This window comes from Jaculus jaculus, chromosome 4 (assembly GCF_020740685.1).
Source record: "Jaculus jaculus isolate mJacJac1 chromosome 4, mJacJac1.mat.Y.cur, whole genome shotgun sequence".
NCBI lineage: Eukaryota > Metazoa > Chordata > Mammalia > Rodentia > Dipodidae > Jaculus > Jaculus jaculus.
The window spans coordinates 64,882,316-64,888,818 of NC_059105.1; the positions used below are offsets into that span (position 1 = coordinate 64,882,316).

Here is a 6,503-nt window from a genome sequence, read left to right on the forward strand (position 1 = left end):
TGAAGCCTAAGGACCCCGATTCAAGGCTCGATTCCCCAGGACCCACGTTAGCCAGATGCATAAGGGGGCACATTCATCTGGAGTTCGTTTGCAGTGGCTGGAGGCCCTGGTGTGCCCATTCTCTCTCACTCTCTCTCTGCCTCTTTCTCTGTCACTTTCAAATAAACATAAGACAAAAAAAAATTTTTTTAATTAAAATTAAGCTGGGTGTGGTGGCGAACACCTTTAATCCCAGCACTCAGAAAGCAGAGGTAGGAGGATTGCTGTGAGTTTAAGGCTACCCTGAGACTACACAGGGAATTCCAGGTCAGTCTGGGATAGAGTAAAACCCTACCTTGGACAAAACAAACAAACAAAAATGAAGCAAGAAAACAAAATAAATAAATAAATAAATAAAATTAAAATTTTAAAAATGGCTGGGAAGGCCATGGGCCATAAGGAGGGAAGCTATTATTGATATGTCATCAAATTGGTCTCTAAATAGTTATGGTTATGCACATAGAGTCGTGTTGCTCTGACCTTCAGTCAGATAAGCTTTTTTTTTTTTTTTTTTTTTTTTAAGGCAGGGGTCTTGTTCTAGCCTAGGCTGACCTGGAACTTACTATGTAGTACTTAGTTGAGTCTAGCCTTGAACTCACAGCAATCTTCCTACTTTATAATCTCCTAAATCCTGGGATTAGATACTATTATACCCAGCTCTGGAAAGGTCCTTTTTGCAGTCGGCAGTGACTACTGAAGAGACTTAAAACTCATCAAAGTTCTAAACAAGTGAGGGCTGAAGAGATGGCTTAATGGTTAAGACACTTACCTGCAAAGCCAAAGGACCCAGGTTCTATTCCCCAGGACCCACAAAAGATGCACCAGGTGGCCCATGCATCTGGAGTTCGTTTGCAATGGCTGGAGGCCCTGGTTCATCCATTCTCTCCCTCTCTCTATCTGTCTCTTTGTTTCTCTCTCTCTCTCTTTTTTTTTTTAAAGGTTTTTTATTATTAATTTTTATTTGAGACAGAGAAAGAGGGAGAGACAGGAAGAAAGAGAGAGAGGGAGAATGGACACACCAGGGCCTTCAACCAAATGAACTCCAAATGCATGTGCCACCTTGTGCATCTGACTTATGGAGGGTACTGGGGCCTGAGTCCTCAGGCTTTGCAAGCAAGTGCTTTAATGGATAAGCCATCTCTCCAGCCCATCTTTCTCTCTTTCAAATACATAAAATATTTAAAAATAAGTGACTGTTGAGTGCTCAGCACTAAATAAGACTTCTGTAACACACACACACACACACACACACACACACACTGCCTCCACCACCCCAAGGCTCAGGGAACATTGAAAGACACAGCAGAAAGAACGTAAGGGCCAGAGGATGAGGAAGAGTGTCTTCTAATGATGCATTCTGGGACATGAAGTGGCTGTTACATTCCTGGCCTCACTGTCATTACCTGCCCAAGACCACACGGTACTGGGCGCATCAGCATTCCATCATGGATACTGGAGGAGGGTAAAAGAAAAAAGAAAGACACCAAAGTAAATGATGAACTAGTTGGAGAGAAGAAGGGATTCAGTGGAAAGGAGTGGAGGAGGGGGATAAGAGAAGGTAAAGGGGGCAGGATTATGATCAGAATACATTATATGCATGTATAAAAATTGCCAAAACAAGAAAAAAAATCAAGGCTAGAAATCATAAAAAAAATTGTCTTAGGCTTTTAGGAGCAAAAAATAACAACTGAGAAAGGCTATAATTGTGGTCTGGTACTTTATTAGTTATGGAGACCTATTTTTCTGGCTCTGTGCTCCACGACTAAAAAGAAAAACCTCTGTGTGTGTCATGTGTGGTATGTGCATGTGTGAGCGTGTGTGCATGTGGGTGGAGGCCAGAGGAGGACACTTGGTGTCTGTCCCTATCATTCTTCTTTTCCTGAGACAGGGTCTCTTGCTGAACTAGGAGCTGCTATTCGGCCAAGGAGCCGCAGCAATCCTCCCATCTCTTCCTTTTTCAGTGTTGGGGTTACAGGCATGTAGGATCATGCCTGGGTGCTGGGTTCTGGGGATTGCGCTCAGCTCCTCCTGTTGGCATGGCAAGTGCTCTTACCCACTGAACCATCTCCCTGGCCCTTGATTTTGCCTTCTAATACGTCTGGCTTGGGATCTTTTTTTTTTTTTTTTAATATGGAACGCTTCATGAATTTGCGTGTCATCCTTGCGCAGGGGCCTTGCTAATCTTCCTTTAATCTTTCCAATTTTAGTGTATGTGCTGCCGAAGCGAGCACTGGCTTGGGATCTTACAAAGAAATATTTTAATAGACAGTTATGCTCTGATCATTCAAATAAGTCAACCCCAATGACTTCTGTAATATCTCTTCACATTTTAACACTGCCCTTTAGAAACAAGAATTACTCATCTTAGGCTGGACGAATGGCTTAGCGGTTAAGGTGCTAGTCTGCAAAGCCAAAGAACCCAGGTTCCAGGACCCACGGAAACCAGATGCACGTGGTGGTGCATGCTTCTGGAGATGGTTTGCAGCGATTGAAGTCCCTGGCATGCCCATTCTCACTGTGTCTATCTGTTTCTCTTTCTCTTTCTCATATAAAAAATAATAAAAAGAATACAAACAATTACTCACCTTAGACTGAGATTCAAACCACTGCTATGCAATACTCTCAATACTATTGTGGGTTTTTTTTTTTTTTTTTTTTTTTTTTTGGTGTGTGTGAGTGACTGTGTGTGTGTGTGTGTGTGTGTGTGTGTGTGTGTGTAGAAAGACAGGGGTAGAAGAGGCTCCTTGACAGGACCAGTCTCTACCCACTTCTATCAAAGGTAGTACCTATTCTCTGTGACAGTAATGCCCTAGAGAATTTCTTCCTACACGTGGCTCACACATTCTTTTTCTTTTCAAATTTTTATTAACAACTTCCATGATTATAAAAAAAAAAATACCCCATGGTAATAGCCTCCCTCCCCCACTTTCCCTTTTGAAATTCCATTCTCCATCAAATCCCCTCCCCATCTCAATCAGTCTCACTTTTATTCTGATGTCATGATCATTTCCTCCTCTTTTTAAAAATTTTTTTCTGTTTTATTTATTTATTTGAGAGCGACAGACAGAGACAATGAGGCCAGAGAGAGAGAGAGAGAGAGAATGGGCGCGCCAGGACCTCCAGCTACTGCAAACAAACTCCAGACACATGCGCCCCCTTGTGCATCTGGTTAACGTGGGTACTGGGGAATCGAGCCTGGAACCCGGGTCCCTAGGCTTCACAGGCAAGCGCTTAACCGCTATGCCATCTCTCCAGCCCTCATTTCCTCCTCATATGATGGTCTTGCATAGTTAGTATCAGGCACTGGGAGATCATGGATATGCAGGCCATTTTGTATCTGGAGGGAGCACGTTGTAAGGAGTCCTACCCTTCCTTTGGCTCTTACATTCTTTCTGCCACCTCTTCCACAATGGACCCCGAACCTTGGAAGGTGTGATCAAGATGTCACTCAGTACTCCAGTCACTTCTTTCCAGCACCATGATACCTTCATCCCAAGGTCACTGCCATCTGAAAAGAGAAGATTCTCTACCAAAAGTGAGAGTACCCGACGATGGCTGCGGCTGCGGGAAGGCTGCTCCGGGCCTCGGTTGCTCGGCACGTGAGCACCATTTCCAAAGGCATTTCTTCCTCTGCGTCCCTTATGCCTGTTGCTTCTAGAAGAGCGCCTTTGGCAAACACGCCATGGCTTGGCTCTGCCCAAGGGAAATTTGCCTTTAGCACCATGCTCCCGCTGTCACCCAGCAGGCGCCCTATTTTAAGGGCACAGCGGTGGTCAGTGGAGAGTTCAAGGAGATAAGCCTTGATGACTTTAGGGGGAAATACTTGGTGCTCTTCCTCTACCCTTTGGATTTCACCTTTGTGTGTCCTACGGAAATTGATGCTTTTAGCGGCAAAGCCAGTGAGCTCCGCGACGTGAGCCGGGAAGTGGTTGCCGTGTCCGCGGACTCCCACTTCTTGCCTGGATCAACACCCCGAGGAAGAGGGGTGCTTTGGGCCACATGCACATCACACTCCTGTCTCCCGGGACTGTGGTGTGCTTTTGCAAGGTGCTGGCATTGCACTCGGTGGGGGGGGCCTCTTCATAATTGACCCCAACGCAGTCATCAAGCACCTCGGTGTCAACGACCTCCCAGTCGGCCGCAGTGTGGAAGAGACCCTCCGCTTGGTGAAGGCGGTCCAGTTTGTGGAGGCCCAAGGAGAAGTCTGCCCAGCAAACTGGACACCAGAGTCCCCTACAATCAAGCCGAGTGGCTTCCAGGGAGTACTTCGAAAAGGACATCAGCAGGCCATCCTGCGTCCCATGTACACCCATAGCTTCTCACGTCAGAAAAGAGCCAAAGCAAGCAAGAAAGAAAAAAAATGAAGAACGTTACAGGTGATGAAAGTAAAAAGACGACCTGATGTGAAACACCTGGCCAGTGCTTGGCATGGCAAGTTGCTCTACTGGTGTGGTTATTGTTTTTGAACTCTTGCCAGGGGCCAGAGCCATCAATAAGTGCTTTGTGGGGACTGGGGTGATGGCTTAGCTGTTAAGGCACTTGCCTGCAAAGTCTAAGACCTGAGTTTGACTCCCAGTCCCCATGTAAATCCAGAAGTACAAGGTGGCACATACATCTGGAGTTCATTTGCATTGGCTAGACGCCCTGGCACGCCCATTCTCTTGCTTTCTATCCACCTCTGTCTCTCAAATAAATAAATAAAATATTTAAAAAAGAAAAAAAAATGAAGGACGAAATGCTTGGCATTTTGAAGATTATTTACAGACAGCAAAGCCAATCATGCTTGCATTTGTACGCACCGCTCTGTGTTTTGTTTCTGACTCCGGCTGCGGCTTTCTTAAGGTGGCTTTCTTAAGGTGGCTAGCTGCTAGCAGGAGTCTTCATTGGCTCCTTGTGGTAGCTTGTAAGTTCCCACAAAGGCCTGGTCCACCTTCCTTAGACCACGTCTTCAGAGGGTAGAGGACAGTCTCCTTAGCCTTACTTGAACATTTGTCTACACCAAACTAGCGCAAGCTTCTAGTCAAGGGTCCTGACGTTTCCTTTAGAATCCCTCAGGTTAAACTGAGCTGTCCTCTGTGGTCTGTTTTGTCATGAGGCTCAGCAGGCTAAGTATGTGATAGAAAATGAATATTATTAAAAGTACAGTGATAAAGTGACTTAAGTGATCATGCATGGTCCTCATTATCTATTGACTGACTTAGTATATCTGATTAGGTGTCATTATGAAGGAGATCTATTTAATCCAGGGATCGTATGTTGAAATTATTTTCTTTGCTTGACATAAAAAATAAAGATATTTTAAAAATAAAAGAAAGTTAGAGTAGCTTTAATATAAGGGTATGAACATTAACAGAAGTGCTTACTGGTCAGTTTGATAAGCATAGTATATATATTTAGCCAGACAGCAGCAGATGTTACACCCCAGGGCTCATGACTACCCCTGTTTTAAGTTTTCAGTATCAGGGATGTATTCCCTCCCATGGAGCAGGCCTCCAGTCCAATTAGAGGGCACTTGGTTTCCACCATGACAGATGTGCCACTACTGCACCCGCTGGCTCATTTGGCCTGGCTGGCCAAATATAAGGCTTGCAATGTCCACTGTTGAGTATCTTCACTAGTGATTTCTCTTTTTCCCATTGAACTGCATGCAAAATGGCTTCTTCCAGCTTTCTGTCAGCTGGTCTACATGGAGGAGGTTATCAGCTCAGTTCCAGCAGGATTTCTCAGTGGCCTTGCAGACCAAGTATGTGGAGTCTTCAGCAATAGGGTCTTACCATCAATTCCTGGTGGGAAACCAAGGGCCTTGGCAATGGCCTATAATGTTGTGGGGGCATCAGGGACCTCCCTGGCCAAAAACTCACTGGAAGGTATCCCATCCCTGGCACTGAAAATTTTCTAGCAACAATCTATGGCTCCTGAATGTTCCATTGTCTAAAAAAGTAGAATTCCAAATGATTTATTTATATCCTCTTAGATTTTCATTAGCCCTCCCTCCACCTTTCCTTTACTCAATCTCTTCCCCTGACTTCACTTTAGGCCTTTTCACCCCCATTATTAATCTATTCTTCTGCATATGTGTGTATACACACACACACACACACACACACACACACACACACACACACACAATACCATGCTATTAAGTACCTCCCTCCCTTACTTTCTCTTCCCTTTATATTTCTTTTCTAGTTTACTGGCCTTTGCTACTGAGTTTTCTTCCTACTCACACAGAAGTCCAATCATCTGTAGCTAGGATCCACATATGAGGGAAAACATGCGATACTTGGCTTTCTGGGCCTGGGTTACCTTACTTAGTATAATCCTTTCCAGATCCATCCACTTTCCTTCAAATTTCATGACTTCATTTTTCTTTACTGCTGAGTAGAACTCCATTGTATAAATGTGCTATATTTTCATTATCCACTCATGAGTTGAGGGACATCAGGGCTGGTTCCATTTCCCAG

General features: G+C 44.6%; 1 non-coding gene and 1 pseudogene across 1 annotated transcript; one reads left to right on the forward strand and one right to left on the reverse strand.

Moving 5' to 3' along the window:
* Positions 1–2,163: 2,163 nt before the first annotated feature.
* LOC123460414 lies at positions 2,164–2,270 on the reverse strand. The gene has a single exon (XR_006636979.1). It is a non-coding gene; the product is annotated as a U6 spliceosomal RNA (small nuclear RNA).
* A 1,320-nt stretch (positions 2,271–3,590) lies between these two features.
* On the forward strand, positions 3,591–4,419 carry LOC101611776 (annotated as a pseudogene).
* The last annotated feature ends 2,084 nt before the right edge of the window (positions 4,420–6,503 follow it).